General features: G+C 46.4%; 1 protein-coding gene across 1 annotated transcript in view; it reads right to left on the bottom strand.

The window, feature by feature from the left end:
* Positions 1–26312, bottom strand: part of SLIT3 (slit guidance ligand 3) — a 693114-nt gene that overhangs the window by 615466 nt on the left and 51336 nt on the right. The window lies entirely within an intron of this gene.

Here is a 26312-nt window from a genome sequence, read left to right on the forward strand (position 1 = left end):
GCCTGTCCTCACCCTCATTTAGATCTCTTCCTTTCAACTTACAAAGACGTTTAAGTAGGTTCAAGCAAAATGGACTTTTCAGGATTACATCACAAATTGTTTTTACCTTCAACTGCAGGACAGATGTTCACATAGAACAATAATAAATATACCAGCCTGTTAATTATACTCAGTGATTCTGTTATATCTTCCAGGTGTTTATTAGCTTGCTTGATAGCAGTTTTTGTAAAACATTTCCAGTCTTCTTAAAACAAAAACGCTTTATATAAATAGTGTACGTGGACACACATACATCCAAGTTTCAGTTGCCTGCTGATTAAACCATTGCCCCCTTCAAAGGTTATTACAAAATACAAAAAAAATTCCTCCTGTATGGGCCAAAACTTAACTTGGAAAATGTTCATGAGAGGTCTGAAGAGTCAGCTCAACCCAGCAGACAGAGAAGGAGGAATATGAAGTACAACCTGAAGGAAAAGGTACTGTTCTGACGCCCTGTCAAAGGCAGAAAGAAAGCCAGGTTCCTAATATTTATAACAGGCATGTCTAATTCAGTGGCTTTGTACCAGGATGGTTCTGAATGAAGCTTTAAGGAACAGAAAGCTCTTGCTCCTTCCCTCCCTCCTCTGCTCACAAACTGCAATTTCCTTAGTCCCTTGCATGTTGTTTAAACATGCAAACTATGGTCAGTACAAACCAGGGCTGGAAACAACAGTTTGATCCTGGTTTCCAAGTGCAAACCATAGTTTGCCAGTTTGGACAAAATGGCAAACTAGCTAGCCACAAACTAGGGATGGAGAGAATCATGGCATGTGAGAAGTGGGAGGTGGGTGAGATGAAATGTGTGAGGCCAAGGATTCTTAAAGGCTTCTTTTTTTTCCCACAGAGCATAAACCTGGTTATATGTTATGTCTGAACTAATGCCTCACCTACCAGTTGAAGGGGCTACTGATCAATTCAAGCCTGACAGATCCTGACAACGTAGCACACCACTGCCAGGATTATACTTGGATAAACTATTCCAGCATGCAGTCCTAGCCTCAGGCCACCAATAAACACACAACTCTATTTTTCATCTGAAACTGGAACAGCTGTTGCAGATTTTAGCCACTGTCTGGAGAGTGTATTAGGGTATGGAAACCAAATCTGAATATAAATAAAACTGAGAAGATAGCGTATGGGAATCCCAGTTGTCAATGAGAGGTGAATAGGCTCATTATTGATGGAGTGTGTCCATCATTACTTAGTTAATGATCATCCTGGAGTGTCCCCTGGTCATTTCAATGCATGTTCTAATGGCCAAGCCCATCAACTTTCCTCAGCGCATGGTGAAGACTACTGTTGCCAATTCCTGTGAATAATAATAATAATTATTATTATATTTATACCCAGCCTTTTTCCCAGTACTGGGACACAAGGTGGCTTACAAAAATTAAAACATATGAAAATATACAAAAGTTAAAATATATATTAAACAACGATACAATTAAAATTATATTAAAATTTTAAAACAGCATTTTAGCATCTTACCCCCAGGTTCCAACTAAGTCCCAAAGGCCCGCTGGAACAAGAATGTTTTAGCCTGCCTCCAGAAACACATCAAGGAGGGAGCCATCCTAGCCTCCCTGGGAAGGGTGTTCCACAGCCACGGGGCAGCCACTGAGAAGGCCCTCTCCCAGGTTCCCACCAAACGTGCCAGTGACAGTGGTGGGACTAAGAGAAGGGCCTCCCCAGAAGATCTCAGGACACGGGCAGGTTCATAAGGGAGGATACGGTCTTTCAGATAAGCTGGACCGGAGCCATATAGGGCTTTATTATAGGTCATAGCCAGCACTTTGAATTGTTTCCAGAAACAGACTGGAAGCCAGTGAAGCTGTTTTAACAAGGGAGTTGTATGCTCCCTGTAACCAGCTCCAGTCAACAGTCTGGCAGCGGCTCTTTGAACCAACTGCAGTTTCCGAACACTCTTCAAGGCCAGGATCTCTTCTTGACCATCCTGGAGTGCAGGACACGGAATAATGGGCTCAAGTTACAGTAAGCCAGATTCCAGCTGAACATCAGGAAAAACTTCCTGACTGTTACAGCAATACGACAATGGAACCAATTACCTAGTGAGGTAATGGGCTCTCCCACACTGGAGGCATTCAAGACGAGGCTGGACAGCCATCTGTCAGGGATGCTCTGACTTGGATTCCTGCATGGAGCAGGGGGTTGGACGTGATGGCCTTGTAGGCCCCTTCCAACCCTACTATTCTATGATTCTGTGATTCATAGGCAGCCCCACGTAGGGCGCGTTGCAGTAATCCAAACAGGATGTAACAAAGGCATGTGTCACCATGGCCAGATCAGACATCTCCAGGAATGAGGGCAGTTGGTGCACTAGTTTTAACTGTGCAAAAGCACTCCTGACCACCGCTGAAACCTGAGCATCCAGGCTTAGGGCTGAATCCAGGAGCACTCCCAAACTGCAAACCTGAGTCTTCAGTGGGAGTGCAACCCCATTCAACACAGGCTGTATCCCTATTCCCTGATCTGCCTTTTGACTGACCAGGAGCACCTCTGTCTTGTCTGGATTAAGTTTCAATTTGTTCTCCCTCATCCAGTCCATTACTGATGCCAAACACTGGTGAAGGACAGAAACAGCTTCCTTGGAATCTGGTGGAAAGGAGTAGTAGAGCTGGGCATCATCAGCATATTGGTGGCACCGAACTCCAAAACTCCAGACAACCTCTCCCAGCAGTTTCATATAGATATTAAATAGCATGGGGGTCAGAACAGAACCCTGAGGGACCCCACAAGCTAACGACCATGGAGTCGAACAGGCATCCCCCAACACCACCTTCTGAATTCGCCCTGCTAGGAAGGAATGGAAACACTGTAAAACAGTACCCCCAAGTCCCATCCCAGCGAGGCGTCCCAGAAGATACCATGGTCGATGGTATCAAATGCCGCTGAGAGGTCCACCAGAACTAACAGGGACACACTCCCCCTGTCCACTTCCCAGCGTAGGTCATCCACCAAGGCGACCAAAACTGTCTCCGTCCCATACCCAGGCATGAAACCAGATTGAAATGGATCAAGATAATCCATTTCATCCAGGAACCCCTGGACCTGGGAGGTCACCAGAAGACTACAGAGACTCATCCTGACCATCAGGGTTTAAACAATTTATGAAGGGACTTGGAGACTGAAACCAGCATCTTTTAAAACATCCCTGAGAATTTCTTTAAAAGGCATGATATATATTCTGAAAATAAGTAGATTAAATAAAACTATATGATTCAAGAGTGGCTTGCATTAATACCATAATTTTATCTACAGACACACAATTAATATGTAATTATTTGTGTGCATACTACATTCCAGAAAAAGGGGATCTATACCAACATTAGTCTTGCATCTGGCCAGGAAACATTTTTTGTCTTAAGATTCCTTGGGAAATTGCAGTCTATTTTAAGAACCTCCACCTTTACATCTTTTCTGTCCCAACAAGAAAAAACAAATATGACAATCAACCATGACAGGTAATAGCTATTATTATCACCAGTAGGAGGAGTGTCCCTGCCATTCTGGCAAGGGAGTTGAAAATAGGCCTAAGGGAAGGTGACATACCGATAAACTTGCATCAAGTTCTCTTTAAAGAATAGTTGTGAACCGCCCAGAGAGCTTCAGCTGTTGGGTGGTATAGAAATTATTATTATTAATAATAATAATAATAATAATAATTCAGGCCAATGCACACAAGTGTGTTTTGCATATATTTACACTGGTACTCCCCTTCATGGATCACTGCCTTGTTGTGGCGAAGGGGCTTGCGTAACTCAGTGAAGCCATAAGCTATGCCGTGCAGGGCCACCCAAGACGGACAGGTCATGGTGGAGAGTTCTGACAAAATGTGGTCCGCTGGAGAAGGAAATGGCAACCCACTCCAGTATTCTTGCCAAGAAAACCCCATGGAATGTATCACAAGGCTAAAAGATATGACACCGGAAGATGAGCCCCTCAGGTCGGAAGGTGTCCAATATACTACTGGGGAAGAGCAGAGGGCATTTCCAAGTAGCGCCAGAAAGACTGAAGCGGCTGGGCCAAAGCCGAAAGGACACTCAGCTGTGGATGTGTCTGGTGGTGAAAAGAAAATCCAATGCTGTAAAGAACAATATTGTTTAGGAACCTGGAATGTCAGATCAATGAATCAAGGTAAGTTGGAGGTGGTCAGACATGAGATGGCAAGATTGAACATCGACATCTTGGGAATCAGCGAACTAAAATGGACAAGCATGGGCGAATTTAATTCAGGTGACCATCATATCTACTACTGTGGGCAAGAATACCTTAGAAGAAATGGAGTAGCACTCATAGTCAACAAAAGGGTGGGAAAAGCAGTACTGGGGTACAATCTTAAAAACGATAGAATGATCTCAGTACGGATCCAAGGCAAACCATTCAACATCACAGTAATTCAAGTCTATGCCCCAACCACTGAGGCCGAAGAAGCTGAGGTTGATCGGTTCTATGAAGACCTACAACACCTTCTAGAACTAACACCAAAAAAAGATGTCCTCTTCATCACAGGGGATTGGAATGCTAAAGTAGGAAGTCAAGAAATCACCAGGATAACAGGCAAGCATGGCCTTGGTGTACAAAATGAAGCTGAACAAAAGCTAATAGAGTTTTGCCAAGAGAACACGCTGATCATAGCAAACACTCTTTTGCAACAGCACAAGAGACGACTCTACACATGGACGTCACCAGATGGTCAATATCGAAATCAGATTGATTATGTCCTTTGCAGCCAAAGGTGGAGAAGCTCTATACAGTCAGTAAAAACAAGACCTGGAGCTGACTGTGGCTCAGATCGTGAGCTTCTTGTTGCAAAATTTCGGCTTCAATTGAAGAATGTAGGGAAAACCACTAAATCATTCAGGTATGACCTCAATCATATCCCTTATGAATAAACAGTGGAGGTGAGCAATAGATTTCAGGGATTAGACCTGATAGACAGAATGCCTGAGGAACTATGGACGGAGGTCCATAACATTGTTCAGGAGGCAGCAACGAAATTTATCCCAAAGAAAAAGAAATGCAAGAAAGCAAAGTGGCTGTCTGATGAGCCTTTACAAGTAGCTGAGGAAAGAAGGGAAGCGAAAAGCAAGGGAGAAAGGGGAAGATATATCCAACTGAATGCAGAGTTCCAGAGAATAGCAAGGAGAGACAAGAAGGCCTTCTTAAATGAACAATGCAAAGAAATCGAGGAAAACAACAGAATGGGAAAGACTAGAGATCTCTTCAAGAAAATCGGAGATCTCAAGGGAACGTTTTGTGCAAAGACTGGCACGATAAAGGACAAAGAAGGGAGGGACCTAACAGAAGCAGATGAGATTAAGAAGAGGTGGAAAGAATACACAGAAGAACTATACAGGAAAGATCTTAATGTCCCTGATAGCCATGATAGTGCGGTCACTGAACTTGAGCCGGACATCCTAGAAAGTGAAGTCAAGTGGGCCTTAGGAAGCATTACTAACAACAAAGCTGGCGGAGATGACAGTATTCCAGCTGAGCTATTTAAAATCCTAAAAGATGATGCTGTTAAAGTGCTGCATTCAATATGCCAACAAATTTGGAACACTCAACAATGGCCGCAAGACTGGAAAAGGTCAGTTTACATTCCAATTCCCAAGAAGGGCAACGCCGAAGAGTGTTCAAACTACCGCACAATTGCGCTCATTTCACATGCCAGCAAGGTGATGCTCAAAATCCTACAAGCTAGGCTTCAGCAGTATGTGAACCAAGAACTACCGGAAGTACAAGCTGGGTTTCGAAGAGGCAGAGGAACTAGAGATCAAATCGCCAACATTCGCTGCATCATGGAGAAAGCAAGAGAATTCCAGAAAAACGTCTATTTCTGCTTCATTGACTACGCTAAAGCCTTTGATTGTGTGGATCACAACAAACTCTGGCAAATTCTTAAAGTGATGGGAGTACCAGACCACCTTACCTGTCTCCTGAGAAACCTGTACGAGGGTCAAGAAGCAACAGTAAGAACCAGACATGGAACAACCGAGTGGTTCAAAATTGGGAAAGGAGTACGACAAGGCTGCATATTGTCACCCTGCTTATTTAACTGATATGCAGAGTAAATCATGAGAAATGCCGGGTTGGATGAATCACAGGTCGGAATTAAGATTGCTGGGAGAATTATCAACAACCTCCGATATGCAGACGATACCACCCTAATGGCAGAAAGTGAAGAGGATCTCAAGAGCCTCTTGTTGAGGGTGAAAGAGGAGAGTGCAAAAGCTGGTTTGAAATTCAACATTAAAAAAACGAAGATCATGGCATCTGGCCCCATCACTTCCTGGCATATTGAAGGGGAAGAAATGGAAGCAGTGACAGATTTTACTTTCTTGGGCTCCAAGATCACCGCAGACGGTGACTGCAGCCATGAAATTAAAAGACGCTTGCTCCTTGGGAGGAAAGCTATGGCCAATCTAGACAGCATAGTAAGAAGCAGAGACATCACCTTGCCGACAAAGGTCCGTATAATCAAAGCTATGGTTTTCCCAGTAGTAATGTATGGCTGTGAGAGCTGGACTATAAGGAAGGCTGAGCGCCGAAGAATTGATGTTTTCGAACTGTGGTGCTGGATAAGACTCTTACGAGTCCCCTGGACTGCAAGGAGGTCAAATCAGTCCATCCTAAAGGAAATCAACCCTGAGTGCTCATTGGAAGGACAGATACTGAAGCTGAAGCTCAAATATTTGGGCCACCTAATGTGAAGAGAAAACTCTCTGGAAAAGACCCTGATGCTGGGAAAGACTGAAGGCAAAAGGAGAAGGGGACGGCAGAGGATGAGATGGCTAGATAGCATCACCGATGCAATGAATATGAACTTGAGCACACTCCGGGAGAGAGCGCAGGACAGGAAGGCCTGGCGTGCTATGGTCCATGGGGTCACGAAGAGTCGGACACGACTGAACGACTGAACAACAACAACAACAACACACTGGTACTATCAAGTAGCACCAGCTATCACTGGTTGGAGCCTTCTTAGGATAGAAATTTTTATGTTTAAGATTTATATACCACTCTGAGTCTAAAAAGATTCCCATTACAAACAAATGTAATGTCTGCTCTATAAAGGTTGGAGTATCTAGAAGCTTGTTTGTATATACTAGTTTATTTACCTTCTTTTCATTTTTAAAATGTGTAAATTGATGATGTGCTTTTCCAAGATGTACAGTATTTCCCAGTTCTATGTACAAAGCAGTTAAATTATGTGTGTGAACATTCATACATCTCTTCATGTGGAGGACCATTCATTTGGATCAAAAAAATATTTTTTTTAAGCTTTTACATCACTGCTACCAAGACCAAACTAGACATTATGTAAATGAGTGTCTGTTTGCAAAAGTGCCCCCCAGTGTAATTTCCCATTCCTCATTAATAACATCTAAATAGAATTTACTTCATCCTCACTCCAAGTGGATCAGGACTGTTTGGGTGTGTCATCTTTGCCCATGTGACTGCCCAGCGGCCCCTCCCGCCTTGTGAACTCCAACAATGCCAGAGCCCCCAGAAAATCCTGCATGTGGCCTGGCTGCTTGAATTCCTGATACTGTCTGAGAGGCCTGTTTCAAATATTTTGGCACCCACCCATCCTCTCTCTCCAAATCTCAATCCTACTCAATCCTATGGTCTCCCCTCCCCCTAAGTTTCCATTTTCCTGTTCCCTCTGGAATTGCCGCTGCCTCGTCCAAAAAGCAATCACAGTCCATGACTTTTCCTTTCTCAGTCCCCCACTAAACAACACTACTTGCCCTCCCTGAAACCTGCCTTCACCCCTCTGATACTACCACTTTTACCGCCCTCTGCTTGGGCGTGTCTCATTCTCAAACTCAACTCACCCTGAAGGTTGTGGTGGTAGTGGTGCCCTTCTTTTTGGATTCTGCTGTTCTAACCTATGCCCATCTCTCCATCCTAACACAATGCCTAGTTGGGGTAGAACAGTCATGATGTCAAAACATGAGGCAACTTCTTTTTGATGTTATGGAGGATGAGTGGGGAACGAGATGTGCATTTACCATTATGTCTAATTTGTCTGCTAGATCTTAATTCACTAATTCAGATGAGCTGCTGCAGTTCTTTCACCTTAATAGAAAGGGCAAACCTCCCTCCTTTACGTTCACACTCCATAAATTCAAGGCAACTTCATACTCAGATCCCAAGGTAATAATCTCTACATGCTCTCTGTAGCATCTTCTATTTCTCAGGAAATTTGAATACACTGTCTATGCACTGCTATTCCACCACGTAGTTGTTAGAAGTGAATACTGCTGGACTAACATGTCATTGTATCACCTTGTGCATGTTATGTGAACACCAAGACCAAGGAGGCTGCAAACAAAGGGGATTTTGTACACACTATTAGTGCAAGCAACCTAACGTTCTACAAATGCATTTAGAAATCCATACTCTTAATTGTGAAGTACAAATGTTAACATACATGTCATGGAACTAAGAAGTTTAAGGGGAAAATATATGGGAACATACTAAATCTATTGTTTCAGCAGTATTCTGTGCTGCTTCCAAAGCACTCTCTTCATTCACCATTATAATCCTTGCTTTGCAAGCACAGGAATTGTGGTTTTGAACCCTCTGGTCTATTTAAACATGACCCATATTCGTTTTTCCTTGAGTTCTTATGGGTCAGCGACCTACTATGCAAATGTTTTTGATGAAATCAGGATGGCTTATTTTTCTATTAGTTAAAATAAGCTTCTGTGTTTTTCAGGGCTGTACAAAGGCACCCATGCAGACCAGAATAATTTCTCAGAATATGTGTCTTGTGGTCTTGCTAGCTGCCCTTTTCCTGAGTTTGGCTTCCTCCTGTGAAGACCTGTTGACAGAGCTGCTAATGGCTTCCTCCGCAGAAGAGGCGCCAAATTTTTAAGTGTTTAGGAAGGAGCAAAGTCCACTCTCATCAGTAAAGAGAGATCAAAAAGCTCCATGCTGCAGAGTGTAATTATTGCGTACTGAAGACAGACATGCCATATCATCAATGGAGCGTACTATTACCGTTCTGTCAATCATATTAGCACACCGATAATGCAGAATAGGTAATATTGGTTAACGTGTCCACTCCCGTCAAAAAACCACAGAGCTCAATAAATAGGGAGAGCTATAAAATAGAATGAACTGTTAGAAATTCCGTCATATCCAAATTACAAGTATAGTTACTCCCTTCAATATATTGCCTTGCTCACATTAATAAGCCATAAATTGCCTGGCCACAGGGAAGATTCTGCGGGCGGAGGGGGAAGGAGAGATGAGGGGAACACGACTGGCATTCCCAGGGGGGCACCACTGTGGAGAGGAGGGGCCTGCTGTCCTCTTTAGGCTAGGGCGCCCCTCCCTTCCACCTCTTCGAAGCGTGGCTGCAGAACGGGTTGACACAAGCTCCTGCAGCCAGCGAAGAGGTGGCCGAGTGGAGCTGGGCAGCTTTGTCTCAGCCGAGTCGAGGCTGCTCACCTCCTTTCAGTGCTTGCTCGGGGCTTCTGTGGGCTCTGTGTAGTCCAACTCTGACAGCAGTGGCAGCAGCGGCCGCTTTTTGCAATGTTCCCGGCGGCGGCGTTCTCCTGCTCGCCAGACAGCACAACTGGTCTTGTGCGCGTTTCTTCCCAGTGCGAAGCAGAGGCTTCATGCTGCTACTGGGCCTATAGGCCCGAGGTTGGCCGGGGGGGCCTCTTGGGCCTCACCCCCCCTTTCCATACCAGTGGGAGGGAGTTGTTTAGTGGGAGGGTGCTGGGCAGCTCTGCCCCCCCTTTTTGTGGTAGGGTCTGTGCGCTGTGGCTGCTAGGGCCCAACGGGGCCTTTGTTGGAAGGCAGAGTTTGGAGTGCGCCTGGGTAATTTTCTGGGCCTGCAGGCCCGAGGTTTGTGGGTGTGCCTGTTCAGGCCCACTCACCTACCCACCCCTCTACTCATACAGCTGAAGCAGGGTGTGGGCTCTGTAGCATTCCCTGGGCTGCTCTGGACAACTCCCCTTCTCCTATAGCACTAGCCTGTGCAGGCTGAGGCAGTTTAATCCTTCTAGGATGCCACCTAAAAAGGGAATTCAGGGGGGAAAAAGGTAAAGGGAAGGTCCCTTCCCCCCCCCCACGGCAATTTTACAGGGCCGATTCATTCTCCTCCGAGGATGATAGCCCTACAGTGGCTACACTTCTCTCCAGGTTGGAGGCAGCAGAGAGGGATAAGGGGATTTCTGCTCCTGTTACTCCTTGTCAACAGAGCATTCGGAGTACGGGGTCGAGGCTGACTAGGAAGCAGACTCAGAGAAATCTTTTCCTTTCAATTTCAGCCAGGTTGGACACTCTGGAGGCATCTCCTAGCTCCATTCCAGTGCAGGTAGCAGAGCTGTCGGATGTTTCTCTGGCCTGTGACCAAGTGCAAGAGCCAGCATTGGTTTCTGATCCAATTCCGGTTTCCAGGGAGTCTGCCTCTGCATCAGCAGGCACAGCAGCACCTGGCCTGGGCCAATTCCCAGATTCTCCTGCAGTAACTCCTCTGGGTCAAGGTATGGGGTAATGCTTGGGTTTCCTGCCCCTTGGCAGGGATGTGGCCCATTTATGCCTTGGGGGTGGCTTCCACAGATGTCTGCGATGGGTTGGTCCTTTCCTCACAGAGGAGATCCCACTACTCAGGCCTTTTGGCCTATGCTACCTCCTACTGGGGGGTTGCCCAGTGTTTCCGGCACAGCTATTCCTACGGCAACATCGATCAGGGCCTCTTCTGGTGACACTTCACATACCAGGTGGGCCCTCACTGGCACTAACCCCCATTCTTCTGCTGTGTCCGGTGAGTCGGGTGCCACAGTGGGAGTGGGTCCATTCCACTCCCGCCACTTCCAACACTTCCTGCCTCTATGGAGACCAGTCCTGAGCCCACTTCTCAGCCACTACAGCTTGTGCAGCAGTGTGGCATGGCCTATGGCCAGTGACCCTGTGGTTCCTGTGGTGGCCCCCTTTGCTGGCAATGATCCTTATGCCAAGGTTAGTGATGAGGCAATCCCGATGGGTAGTACTGTCGCCCCCCCTCGGGCATCACTTATTGCCGGCCACTAAGGAGAAGATATTGAAGGGTGAGTTTGTGGATGCATTTTCCTTGTTATTCCGGGAATCAGAATCAAAAGACAAGGAGAAGTCCAGCGACAAAGAACAGCTGCGGGTTAGGCGTAAAAAGGTTTCTCGCACCTCAGCAAATTGGTTGCCTGGTTTCCTCATCTACATGGGAATTATACAGCAGAAATACCCAGAGCAGGGTTAGGTCCTGACCAAATACATGGATATTATTTACAGGGCCTATACAGAATATTAGGGCGGGGCATGGCTGGCATATGATGAATCATTTTGCTTGTGGGCTGCCCTCAATCCCACCCTGCGTTGGGATGTGAAGGACCATGACCTGTGCTGTGGCTCCAGTTCATGACCTAGCGAGGCCAGGCTTTGGGGACAGGTCGGACAGTGGCCACTTATTATCCAAGCAGCAGCCCGCTTCAGCCTTGAAGGCCAGCGTGGGGCAGGTGGTTCACCACTGCTTGCTCTGTTGGGAGTTTACTGCCTGTGGCACCTGCTCTAAAACCTCTTGCAAGTTCCGGCATGAGTGCTCTATGTTGGGGATAACATGGTTGTCTTAACTGCCCCAGGGCCAGACGATGGCGGTGAGCAGGCCGGGAGGGGCAGGCCAAAAGGAAACAAGGTGGGGGGCAACAGCCCCCTCCAAAAGGGTCCCAGCCCAGTTAAGTGGCAGTCTCTTTCTTGCCTCCTGAGGCGGTACCCACTGCAGGAGGATGCTGTTGATTTAGAGAAAGGGTTTTCCGAGGGATTCCGGATTCCTTTTCAGGGCCAGCGTCATGCTCAGTTTGCACGGAACCAGAAATCCATTTCGTGTTTTGAACATCTGGTCAGGGAAAATATCCAGAAAGAGGTGGCTGCTGGCAGGGTCATTGGTCCATTCACTACACTTCCTTTTCCCAACTTGAGTGTCTCCTGGGTATTGTACCTAAAAAGACCCCTGGAGAATTTAGGCTGATCCATAATTTGTCTTTTCCTAAGGGTGGATTTGTGAATGATGCTATTCCAAAGCACCTTTGTTCTGTACACTACACATCCTTCGATTCTGCAATTTCTATGGTAAGGGCCTGTGGTCATGGGGTCCTCATGGGCAAATGCAATATTAAATCTGCATTTCGCCTTTTGCCTATCTGCCCTGATGATTTTGATCTTCAGGGCACTGAAGCACTCAATTTTATACAGTACATTACCTGGATGATTTTTTATTTGCCGGCCCCTGGGATTCTACCCAGTGTGCCTATTTAATGCAGGAGCTTTCTGCCTTGGCAGAGGAACTGGGCATTCCTTTGGCCACAGAGAAAACTGAGGTCCCCTTATCTGTCATCATGTTTCTTGGGACTGAGTTGGATTCCGTAGCTCAATCTTGTAGGCTACCCAACGTTAAACTCTCAGGCTTGCGAGAAAGGATCTCTGTGGTGTTGACAGCTAAGAAGGTGACACATCATACCTTACAGGAAATTGTTGGACATCTTAATTTCGCTTGCCGGGTGGTGTCACCTGGTAGGGCGTTCCTGTGGCGCCTGTGTAGTGCTATGCAGAGTCTACGGTTTTCCTCACCACCGAGTCAGAGTGTCTGCTGCTATGAAGGCAGACCTGCAGGTATGGCTGCACTTCCTAGACGAATTTAATGGCATTTCTTTCTGGAGGCGGGAGCTTTTATTGGAAGCTGAACTTCAGATACACTCTGATGCACCCAGTGCCTTTCGTTTTGGGGTCATTTTCCAGGATCAATGGTGCACCAGTCCATGGCCGGAGGACTGGTTAGCTGCTTGTGTAGGTAGGGATCTCACCTTTTTAGAATTCTTTCCTATTTACTTGGCAGCACATTTGTGGGCCGAGCAACTGTCCAACTCCGTAGTGCACTTTTGGTGCGACAACCAGGCCACGGTTCAGGTGATTAATTCCCTGTCATCCCATAATCCTAGAGTAATGGTTTTGGTTAAGGCATTCATTTTGCAATGCCTCCGGTTTAATATCTTGTTTCGGGCCCAACATATTCCTGTCTTGGATAACACCATTACTGATGCTTTTTTGCGTAACCAGGTACAGAGGTTTCGGAACCTTGCTCCCTGGGCGCAGGAACTGCTGGAGACCATGCCAGCCAAGCTTTGAGAGATTGGTGGGATGAGGCCGTGTGGGCCATGCTGTCTGTAGAACCTAGCACAAGGGCTTCTTACTTCAAGGCAGGTAGGAAGTTCTTTGTTTTCAGGGATTCCTTGCAACTGCTGCAGGTTTGGCCCATTCCAGTAGAGCACCTGTTGCAGTTCTGCGTTCATGTACGGCAGAGAGGCCTTTCAGGTTGGACCATTGGCGGAACACTTTCCACTCTAGCCTTTTGAAGGGAGTGCCCAATAACACTGTTGACTTTAGGGTGAGGAGAACTCTTCAGGGTTGGGCATGGATGTCTCCTGCAATACCTGACACTCGGCTTCCTTTGATGCCGGATATATTGCTGGGGGCTGAAGGGGCAGTGGACATCTTTACATCACTCTCAATATGAAGCTACCTTTTTCCATGCTGCAGCTTTGACAGCATTTTTTGGAGCATTTCGGATTTCAGAATTGGTTGTGGCCACCAAGGGTGATTTGTCCAGGAGAGCATTACAATTTAAGGATATGCAATTTTCACAATCGATTGTGCACATCCGTTTGCACCGATCAGTGTGGGAGAGGAGTACAGGTGTCTCTTTTCCGTGCTGCTTGGGAAGAGTTATGCCCGGTGGAGGCTCTAGGGGCATTCCTCAATGTTTGAGGGGACTTGCACGGCCCACTTTTCTGTCAGAGTGACTCTGCCCCCCTGACCAAATACCAATTCTGGACTGTCATGAAGCTGGCCTTGAAGGATCTTGGTTTAGGTGCATTCTGTTTTTGTTCGCAATCTTTCTGTATTGGGGTTGCTTCAATTGCTGCAGCTACTGGCTTCCCAATGGACAAGGTGCAGTTGGTTGGTAGGTGAACCTATGCGAGGCCACTGTTGTTGTTCAGTCGTTACGTCGGGTCCGACTCTTTGTGACCCCATGGACCATAGCACGCCAGGCCTTCCTGTCCTCCGCTCTCTCCCAGAGTGTGCTCAAGTTCATATCCATTGCATCGGTGATGCTATCTAGCCATCTCATCCTCTGCCGTCCCCTTCTCCTTTTGCCTTCAGTCTTTCCCAGCAGCAGGGTCTTTTCCAGTAAGTTTTCCCTTTGCATTAGGTGGCCAAAATATTTGAGCTTCAGCTTCAGTATCTGTCCTTCCAATGAGCACTCAGGGTTGATTTCCTTTAGGATGGACTGATTTGACCTCCTTGCAGTCCAGGGGACACGTAAGAGTCTTCTCCAGCACCACAGTTTGAAAGCATCAATTCTTCAGCGCTCAGCCTTCCTTATAGTCCAGCTCTCACAGCCATACGTTGCTACTGGGAAAACCATAGCTTTGATTAGACGGACCTTTGTCGGCAAGGTGATGTCTCTGCTTCTCACTATGCTGTCTAGGTTTGCCATAGCTTTCCTCCCAAGGAGCAAGCGTCTTCTAATTTCATGGCTACAGTCACCATCTGCAGTGGTCTTGGAGCCCAAGAAAATAAAATCTGTCACTGCTTCCATTTCTTCCCATTCTGTATGCCAGGAAGTGATGGGGCCAGATGCCATGATCTTCGTTTTTGTAATGTTGAGTTTCAAACCAGCTTTTGCACTCTCCACTTTCACCCTCAACATCTTGGGCTCTTTAGATCCTCTTTGCTTTCTGCCATTAGGGTGGTATCATCTGCGTATCTGAGGTTGTTGATAATTCTCCCGGCAATCTTAATTCCGACCTGTGATTCATCCAACCCGGTGGTTCTCATGATGTACTCTGCATATAAGTTAAATAAGGAGGGCGACAATATGCAGCCTTGTCGTACTCCTTTCCCAATTTTGAACCAATCAGTTCTTACTGTTGCTTCTTGACCCTCGTACAGGTTTCTCAGGAGACAGGTAAGGTGGTCTGGTACTCCCATCTCTTTAAGAATTTGCCAGAGTTTGTTGTGATCCACACGATCAAAGGCTTTAGCATAGTCAATGAAGCAGAAATAGACGTTTTTCTGGAATTCTCTTGCTTTCTCCATGATCCAGCGAATGTTGGCAATTTGATCTCTAGTTCCTCTGCCTCCTCGAAACCCAGCTTGTACTTCCGATAGTTCTCGGTTCACATACTGCTGAAGCCTAGCTTGTAGGATTTTGAGCATCACCTTGCTGGCATGTGAAATGAGCGCAACTGTACGGTAGTTTGAGCACTCTTTGGCATTGCCTTTCTTTGGAATTGGAATGTAAACTGACCTTTTGCAGTCTTGTGACCACTGTTGAGTGTTCCAAATTTGTTGGCATATTGAGTGCAGCAATTTAACTGCTTCATCTTTTAGGATTTTAAATAGCTCAACTGGAAGACTGTCATCTCCACTAGCTTTGTTGTTACTAATGCTTCCTAAGGCCCACCTGACAACACTCTCTAGGATGTCCGGCTCAAGTTCAGTGACTGCACTATCATGGCTATCAGGGACATTCAGATCTTCCCTGTATAGTTCTTCTGTGTATTCTTTCCACCTCTTCTTAATCTCATCTGCTTCTGTTAGGTCCCTGCCTTCTTTGTCCTTTATCATGCCCGTCTTTGCACAAAACGTTCCCTTGAGATCCCTGATTTTTTTGAAAAGATCTCAAGTCTTTCCCATTCTATTGTTTTCCTCGATTTCTTTGCACTGTTCATTTAAGAAGGCCTTCTTGTCTCTCCTTGCTATTCTCTGGAAATCTGCATTCAGTTGGGTATATCTTCCCCTTTCTCCCTTGCTTTTCGCTTCCCTTCTTTCCTCAGCTACTTGTAAAGCCTCATCAGACAGCCACTTGGCTTTCTTGCATTTCTTTTTCTTTGTGGTGGATTGAGTTGCTGCCTCCTGAACAATGTTACGGACCTCTGTCCATAGTTCCTCAGGCACTCTGTCTATCAGGTCTAATCCCTGAAATCTATTCCTCACCTCCACTGTATATTCATAAGGGATATGATTGAGGTCATACCTGAATGGTTTAGTGGTTTTCCCTACAGTCTTCAATTTAAGCCGAAATGTTGCAATAAGAAGCTCATGATCTGAGCCACAGTCTTGTTTTTACTGACTGTATAGAGCTTCTCCATCTTTGGCTGCAAAGTACATAATCAATCTGATTTCGATATTGACCATCTGGTGATGTCCATGTGTAGAGTCGTCTCTTGTGCTGTTGGAAAAGCATGTTTGCTATGATCAGCGTGTTCTCTTAGCAAAACTCTATTAGCCTTTGTCCCGCTTCATTCTGTACACCAAGGCCATGCTTGCCTGTTATCCCAGTGATTTCTTGACTTCCTACTTTAGCATTCCAATCCCCTATGATGAAGAGGACATCTTTTTTTGGTGTTAGTTCTAGAAGGTGTTGTAGGTCTTCATAGAACCGATCAACCTCAGCTTCTTCGGCCTCAGTGGTTGGGGCATAGACTTGAATTACTGTGATGTTGAATGGTTTGCCTTGGATTCGTACTGAGATCATTCTATCGTTTTTGAGATTGTACCCCAGTACTGCTTTTCCCACCCTTTTGTTGACTATGAGTGCTACTCCATTTCTTCTAAGGGATTCTTGCCCACAGTAGTAGATATGATGGTCACCTGAATTAAATTCGCCCATGCTTGTCCATTTTAGTTCGCTGATTCCCAAGATGTCGATGTTCAATCTTGCCATCTCATGTTTGACCACGTCCAGCTTACATTGATCCATTGATCTGACATTCCAGGTTCCTAAACAATATTGTTCTTTACAGCATTGGATTTTCTTTTCACCACCAGACACATCCACAGCTGAGTGTCCTTTCTGCTTTGGCCCAGCTGCTTCACACTTTCTGGTGCTACTTGGAAATACCCTCTGCTCTTCCCCAGTAGTATATTGGACACCTTCCGACCTGAGGGGCTCATCTTCTGGCGTCATCTCTTTTAGCCTTGTGATACGTTCCATGGGGTTTCCTTGGCAGGAATACTGGAGTGGGTTGCCATTTCCTTCTCCAGTGGACCACATTTTGTCAGAACTCTCTGCCATGACCTGTCCGTCTTGGGTGGCCCTGCACGGCATAGCTTATGGCTTCACTGAGTTACACAAGCCCCTTCGCCACAACAAGGCAGTGATCCATGAAGGGGGTGAGGCCACTACCTCGGCACTAGTTATTATGCTGTTGTTGTCACATGTTCACTTTTGTTTCCTAAATAGCTGGAATGTTCAAGGGCCAGTGCGTGTGCTTATTTGTGGACACAGCATGGTCTTCCGGGCCAGATGGAAGGCCTCATGGTCAAGTTGTGGATCCCAGCTCAGACTCAGCCAGTATGCCAACATTCATCAGTTGGGCAGACATGGCATGTGTTGGGAGTGCCTCCTGCCTACATTCCAGCACGGTCTGGTTTGTGTTACCCCACAGGTTGTGCTGTTACACCTCAGGGGGAATGATTGGGGCTTGCTGAAGGGCAGGGCCCTCATTTTGCAGGCTTTGGCCAACATTCAAGTTATCCAGCATCTTTGGCCAGGAGTTTCCATTCTGTGGTCGTGTTTATTGCCCAGACTGGTATGGTGCGACGGTTTGGATCCTCGGGTCCTGGATAAGGCCCGCAACAAGGTGAATAGGGAGATAGGTAACGCCTTATTCAGTCAGGGGGATGGGATAGTTAGGCATCCCAATATTTCTTACATGTGGAAGGAGCTATATAGGCAAGATGGGGTCCACTTATCTGACGAGGGCAATGATTTGTTTTTGGCCAATCTGCAAAGTGGATTGCTTGAATGGCTTCAGTGCAAGTGCGGAGAGAACGGCTAAGCAGAGGCTTGCCACCCTCCTGTGGCAGGTATGTGCAGGCACCTTGGTGGGTTTTAGGGTTGGTGAGCATTCGGAGGCACCGTTTCAGGTGACTGGTAAGGCCTGAGGCTTCCAGATAAGGGTTTTGCAGCCCCAGTTGGGAGATAGGGATTATTTTTATTTATTTATTTATTTATTTATTTCATTTCTATACCGCCCAATAGCCGGTGGGTGGTTCACAAAAATTAAATCCAAGCAACACACAATAAAACAATTTAAAATATAAAGAACATTAAAACCACAGTATAACAATACAACCACAATAAAACCTAGCAGCAGTGCAGGAGTTTAAAATACAGATTTAAAACAGCAAAGATAAAAATTTAGAAAGCTAAAATGCTAAAATGCCTGGGAAAATAAAAAGGTCTTCACCTGGCGCCGAAAAGAATACAATGTAGGCACCAGGCGAACCTCACTAGGGAGCTCATTCCAGAGCCGGGGTGCCACAGCAGAAAAAGCCCTCCTCCTAGTAGCCACCCACCTCACTTCCTTTGGCAGGGGCTCACGGAGAAGGGCCGCTGATTATGATCTTAAGGTCCGGGCAGGCACATATGGGAGGAGGCGATCCTTCAGGTAACCTGGCCCCAAGCCGTTAAGGGCTTTGAATGTTAACACCAGCACTTTGAATCGGGCCCGGAAACGGACTGGCAGCCAGTGCAGCTGGAAAAGTACTGGCGTAATATGAGCTCACAGGCCAGTCCCTGTTAACAATCTTGCTGCCCTATTTTGGACCAGCTGAAGTTTCCGGACCGTTTTCAAAGGCAGCCCCACGTATAACGCATTGCAGTAATCCAGATGAGAAGTTATCAGAGCATGGATAACTGTAGCAAGGCTATCTCTGTCCAGATAAGGGCGTAGTTGGTATACCAGCCTAAGCTGATAAAAAGTGCTCCGTGCCACTGAGTTCACCTGTGTCTCAAGTGACAGTTCTGGATCCAAGAGCACCCCCAAACTACAAACCTGATCCTTTAGGGGGAGTGCAACCCCCTCCAGAACAGGTTGAATATCACCTAGCCGGGCAGATGAACCACCCACTAACAGTACCTCCGTCTTGTCTGAATTGAGTTTCAGTTTATTAGCCCTCATCCAGTCCATTACCGTGCCCAGGCACTGATTCAGAACAGTCACTGCCTCACCTGGTTTTGATGTAAAAGAGAGGTAGAGCTGGGTGTCATCTGCATATTGATGGCACCTCAGCCCACACCTCCGGATAACCTCCCCCAGCGGTTTCATGTAGATGTTAAACAGCATGGGGGATAAAATAGAGCCCTGTGGAACCCCATGGCACAATTGCCATGGCACAGAGCAGTAATCCCCCAGCACCACCTTCTGGAATCGGCCATCCAAGTAGGAGCGGAACCACTGTAGTGCAGTGCCTCCTACTCCCAACCCAGACAACCTATCCAGAAGGATACCATGGTCGATGGTATCGAAAGCCACTGAGAGGTCCAGGAGAATCAACAGGGTCGCACTCCCCCTGTCCCTCTCCCGGCAGAGGTCATCCCACAGGGCGACCAAGGCAGTTTCCGCTCCAAAACCAGGCCTGAAGCCCAATTGAAATGGATCTAGATAATCCGTTTCATTCAAGAGTGCCTGGAGCTGTCCTACAACCACCCGCTCAAGCACCTTGCCCAGGAAGGGGATGTTGGCCACTGGCCTATAATTGTTAACATCCTCTGGGTCCAGGTTAGGCTTTTTCAGGAGTGGTCTAATTACTGCCTCTTTTAATGCAGCAGGCACCACTCCCTCTCTCAAGGAGGGATTTACAACCTCCTGGACCCAGCCAGACAACCCCTCCTTGTTTGATTTAATAAGCCATGAAGGGCAAGGGTCAAGCACACAAGTGGTCGATTGGACTTGGCCAAGCACCTTGTCTGCATCCTCAGGCCTTGAAACTCATCCAATAAAACTGGACCAGACGGTGCTCTGAATGCCTCTACCAATGGAACTGCATTAATGGTGGTGTCCAATTCACGACGAATCTGAGCGACTTTATCCTCAAAGTGCCGTGCAAACTCGTCACAGGGTGCTACCGAGGGTTCCACCGTCTCTCTCCCTGGCCCAGAATGTAACAGGCCGCAAACCACTCAGAAAAGCTCCGCTGGATGACACTGAGAAGATGCAATGGTGGTGGAAATGAACTGTCTCTTTGCCACCCTCACCACCACAGAGTAAGCTTGGTAGTGGGCTCTTACCTGTGTTCGGTCAGACTCAGCACGAGTTTTCCTCCACCTGCGTTCTAGCCATCTCCCCTCTTGCTTCATTGCCCTCAGCTCAGATGTATACCAAGGAGCTGGCCAGGCTCTGCTCAGAGGGAGAGGGCGCTTGGGTGCGATAGTGTCAACCGCCCGAGTCATCTCTGCATTCCACAGAGCGACCTGGGCTTCGACAGGAGCACCAGCCATACCAGCAGGAAAATCCCCCAGAGCCCTCTGGAATCCATCGGAATCCATTAATCTCCGGGGGCGGACCATTTTAATAGGTCCCCCACCCTTGCAGAGGGGAAAGGCCGCCAGGAGTCTAAACCTCAGCAGGAAGTGATCTGACCATGACAAAGGGACAGATGTTAATTCCTCCACTTTCAGATCACCATCCTCCTGCCCAGTCGAAAAAACCAGATCAAGCGTGTGTCCTTTTGTATGCGTTGGGCCGATGACATGTTGGGACAGCCCCATGGTTGTCATGGCGGCCATGAAGTCCTGAGCCGCCCCGGATACAGCGGCCTTGGCATGGAAGTTGAGATCCCCCAGGACCATCATCCTAGGGGTCCTCAACACCAAGTCCGAGACCACCTCCATCAGCTCAGGCAGGGAGTCTGATGGGCAGTGGGGTGGGCGGTACACCAACCGAATCCCCAATCTGTCCCGGGTACCCAACACAAGGTACAAACACTCAAGATCCGCGCTCGAATGAGCAGGAAGCCTGGAGAGGGAGATTGAATTCCTATAGACCACGGCAACCCCCCCTCCCCAACCCTCAAGTCGGTGTTGGTGCTGCACCGAGTACCCAGGAGGGCACAGCTGGGAGAGAGTGACCCCTCCCAGTTTCCCCACCCAGGTCTCAGTAATACATGCCAGGTCAGCCCCCTCATCCACAATCAAATCATGGATGAGGGAGATTTTATTTTGGGCTGACCTGGCATTCAGCAGCAGCACCACCAGACCCGAGGGCAGACTGGTAAGGCTGCCAGGAACCATCAGGTTGGGGGAAGAACCAGAAGAGGGGACAGCTGTAAAGTGTCTAGCCCCTCTTCTCCTCATCTGGCCTGTTAATCCCCCAACGCCATACTTTCCCCTGCCCGTGACCACAGTTATGGTGGCACCTCTCTGACTCCCTGAGTTGCCCAATAGTCCTCCCAGGCACATATTAAAATGTTAAGATATAAATAGCACAACAGTTTAAAAGAATATAAAAGATAAAAGAGATAAAAGAGAACAGCAGCTAAGAAGGAGCAGATAAAGTCCACGTTTGCCCCTTTCCCCTTCTCTTTAAAGCTGCTGCCCTCTGCTGCCGCTATTTGCTGCTGGTATTGTGGCTCCTGGTGTCTCTGGAGAAGCAGGTGGGTAGGTCTTCAGGTCCTACGCGACTCCAAGTGCGACGCTAAGTGCGCACTTAGCATCGCACTTGGCGCGACGCCGAGGCGCATGCCGAGGCACTGTCTCTGGCAGCCCCGCCTTAAGTACCTGTGGGCAGGGGCAGAAGCAGGCTCAGGATCAGGATTACCCGGTGCAGCTGCTGGGTAGTCCTCCTTCCCCAGGCTCCTTCCCGAGCAGCCTCTGGCAGCCCCGCCTTAAGTACCTGTGGGCGGGGGCAGAAGCAGGCTTAGGCTCAGGATCACCCGGTGCAGCTGCTGGGTGGTCCTCCTTCCCCAGGCTCCTTCCCGAGCAGCCTCTGGCAGCCCCGCCTTAAGTACCTGTGGGCGGGGGCAGAAGCAGGCTTAGGCTCAGGATCACCCGGTGCAGCTGCTGTCTGGTCCTCCTTCCCCAGGCTCCTTCCTGAGCAGCCTCTGGCAGCCCCGCCTTAAAGGGATTACCTCTGAGGCCAACTCCTCTCATCCAGCTTGAGTTTTGTGGCTTGAGGGGAGGTGACAGGGGAAGGCCTTCCGACCCAAAACTGGGGATGAATGTCTCGTCCAATATTACGCCAGGCTATTCTGGCTTTGAGAAGATGCCCACTTAGTTCCCCCTTTGCAGATCAAAGAATTTCAATGAATGTGGCCCAGATTTTATTCCAAATACTTGTGTCTCGTCTCCTTATTTCCCCTTTATTACACCCGCAAATCAAGTCTAAAAGTAAGCCGCTGATACTAGATTGGGAGGACTGATCACTAACTGCTTCAAACCTTTTAAAATGAAACAGATGACACCCATCTTGGTTTCCCTTCTTTTCTTCCTCCATGCTCTATGTGACTTATTTCTTCTTGTGAAGAGAAATACACCTTTTATATTCAGCCATTAACTACACATAGCATAAAACATGCTAATTTAATTAAGGTATACCTTCACCATCCAACTTGGCATCAAATATTTGCTCTTAAGAAAATGTCTGTACTATAGAGCCTATTTACTACTTAGAGATATTTTAAATATGTTCAGCAGCATATAAATCTATTAAATAAACTTACTTAATTCATATATTCTGACACATTACAACCCAGTCCAATATCCCATTAGTCACTGAATAATCAGAACTGCATGTAAAATGCAGGTTGTGGTGGATAAAACTTAGAAGCTGGCTGCAAGTTTGACATTCTATTTATCCCCAGTGCCAGTGTAGCAGTAGCTGTCAGCAATACTCCTCCAATAGTAGATACATTACTACTGAAACACTGAACTATTTACCAGTGAGTGGATTCATGTTTGAGTTTCTAAGGCTATCTTGAAAATCTCCTCAGTTAAGTTACACTGCATGGCTTTAAAGCAGGAGTGGACAACTTTGGGGAGGTCCAGGGTCCACTTTATACCCCTAGATCATCATCAGCAACCCTGCGGGTCACACCCCTGCCACTGAAATTCAGTGACGCAGTGTAAGAAAAACTGCCCCAAAAGCTAAATTGGTCATTTATACGCCTCCATAGTGGTTTGCTGACAACATTCGGTGGCAAACACCTCATTTTTCTGTGGATTTTTGGGTGCAGCGGGGACCTCATCAGAGGCTGGGGAGGCCACACCCGTTTTAAAAGAACATTAAGGAGTTAATCCAAGTTAGTCCTGTATAAATGTAAGGTCTCTTTAATGAAATGGAACATAAGAACTTGCGTAATACCAAGCCAGAATACTGGTACATCTAGCACAGTATCCTCTACAATGATTGGCACTTTCAGTAGCTCTCAAGGGTTTCAGATAGAGGTCTTTCCCAGAGATGTTAAACACTGACCCTGGGACCTTCTGCATACAAAGCACGTTGTCTGCCACTAAACTACCTCCTTTCCCTTTGAATGCATCCCTCCACAGTAGCCCTTTTGCAACAATTCCTATATGGAAAACTGGATTTCTCCCGCAGAAGTGATCTGAGAACAAGAGGTAACATGAATCTAATTTCCTGTTCGTGAATGCTTCCTGGAAAATCCACGTCAAATTCAGCCATAAAAGTTTCCCACATTTGTGCTTCAACAGGAATAATTCCAAAAGCACTCCCATAGAGAAAGAGACTATATTTAATCTTCTGATTGTTACCCAAGCTTAATCCACTGCATTTATTCTAGGTCAGAAAAATCATTAAAACCCTAGAAGAGTGGTTATTTTCAAGCACAAGCCCAATATGACCTAAGTGGAGATTAACAAGAAACAGCTGAGCAAACATTTATTTACCCCAATTCATCAACTGTCTTGTTAGTGATTAAATAGGAAACTATTTGCAAAGAATTTCATAACGTTCCTTTCAAACAAGGAAAATATACTTTGATGTAGCCCAAATTGATCTCCCATCTTTTCTCCCTGTAAAATATCTCATAAAGATGAACTGTCCAAATTCAGTGTGGCCATCTCATCTCTGGCAACTGGTACTTCCTCACTGCTAGTAAAACTTAATCCTAAAACAACAACAACAACAGCACACAATGAAAACTGCTCAAATCAAGCAAGAGAATTAACTTGAAATATGTAAATCAGATGTCTGTGACTAGAGCTTCCTCTCAATGTACCGAATCAGCATACAACAGAATGTCAGGATGACCAGAGGGAAGTTACTTTCAAAGTATACGAAGTATATCCCAAGGAATGACTTACACAACCTAAATCAATAGCCCACACTTCACACACTACATGGAGTCAACATATATTGAAGAATTTCACTGCTCACATTGGACTTTTGTTGTAAAACAGCTGCTCTACTGATCTTAATAAGAATAATAAGTACTCAACTGTTCATATCTTTACCAATGTGAAGATAAACCATTCACTTGCCTTCAGAGCACTGGATGCAATTCATTTTAGAGCAGGCAACACTACCACTGACTGAACAGCAGTTTTCCTATGGTGGAACACTTTCCAAGGCCACATTTTATTTGCACTTAGTAATTCAACTACCCAAGTATTTTGCTGTCTGTTAAACTAAATCATTGCATTATGGCTTGAGAACTTATGTGCATCCAAATGCATAATCCAAGTTACAGTTTTTAGGAAGCGTAAATCTTCAAAGCAAAGTCACTTGAAAGCTGTCAACAAGTGTGTTTTTGGCCTGAACACAATCTATAGACCTTTTCATATATTGAAAATTTACATGCAAGCAATAAATTTCAGAAAAAAGTGTCCATATTTTTAGTTTGTCATTTTAGCTCCACTTTGATGTGTCGGCAAATGTAATACGATTAAAACAACATTCATTTTGGCATTAAAGTTTCATGCCTTTTGAATAACCACAAATGAAACCAGTATTATTTCCAATGATATTTTATTGCAATATTAATGACTATTTGGCCAGAGAAAGTCTAGCGGTCATAACAGCTACTTTATTAAAACAGGCTAATAATATTTTTTCATCTAATATAACAGATCAAAATACAAGTGTAATTAAACATTTTCAACAGGAGTAAAAAGGAAATTGTATGAATAAAAACTAGCTTTAAAATGTATCCTAATGTTCACTCTTCAACTATGCAAACTGCATAAGTAAAAGGTGTTGCCATTTGGCCTGGAACACATTATGTCACACTTTCCACAATATGTAAATGTTTGCAGTGATGGAATTTTTTTTTTTTTCTTGGAGCTCATTTACACAACCATTTGAGCATGCGGCAACTATGGGTTTTGACAAGGTAGTATCCAATGCGCGCTGTGCGGATGGCCTGGGGCCACCGGAGGTGGCGCACGTGGGGGTGTCCTCACTGGCAGTGGCATGCATGGCCTCTACCACTGGTGGCTGCAATGTCGCAATGCTTCCCAGAGGAAGCACTACAAACAGAAATGCTCATTTCTGGAAGGGGCGCAACTTGCCCCTTCCAGAAACAAGCATTTCTGCTCCTTGCGGCACTCCCCCCTGGAAGCGCTACATTGCAGCCACCCATGGTGGGGGCTGCGCACGTGCTGGCGGCGCTGAGGAAACCCATGTGCGTGCCAGCAGCATCAACTCTGGGCCACCTGCACAAGTGTACACTGGATACTACCCCAAACTACCAGAGTCGACCTAACAGGCATTATTCTCCACATGCCAATTTGAACCTAGAGGGCATTTTGGCATTCGTCTACAACTGTACATTTTCAGCGATGGCAAATGAACACCCAAAGCCAATCCAAGTTCAGTCCACTGAATATCAGGTGATAGAAGTGGTAGAAATACATAATATATAAGTGATAGCAATATATAATATATATTCATGTTTTTAACAGAGCACACAACAGAAAGTATAACTTTTATGTATATACAATTTTAACTACCTGAATATACATCATCTCCAGGCGTAGATCACATTTTTCCAGGATATAGCTAGCTGCAATGATGACATGTGTGATATGTCACTTTACCACCCCTTCCCACATCATCCATCACATTAAGCAGGTTCACATGATCACGGAGGGGGAAATAAGCCACAGTGCTGGGAGGGATTTGCATCATTACTCTTGCAGGTGTAGCTTGCCTTGTTGTGTGAGCCCAGCAAGGCAGGGGGCTTGTTGCTGTGGTTAGCAAGCCACCCAGAACCCATGGGCTGTTTTAGGGTCCTGCAATGGCTTGTTAATCACAGCAACAAGCCCCCGTCGCTGGGTCTGCATGACACAGCAAGCTGCACCATTAATTACACAAAACTAGCATGCGCAGTGGGCGAAAATAAGCCACCGTGGCTTATTTCCTCCTCTGCGATCATATGAAAGATAGCTTTAA

Source organism: Heloderma suspectum, chromosome 2 (assembly GCF_057233095.1).
Source record: "Heloderma suspectum isolate Gila_16-S chromosome 2, 16-S_ref, whole genome shotgun sequence".
Lineage (NCBI taxonomy): Eukaryota > Metazoa > Chordata > Lepidosauria > Squamata > Helodermatidae > Heloderma > Heloderma suspectum.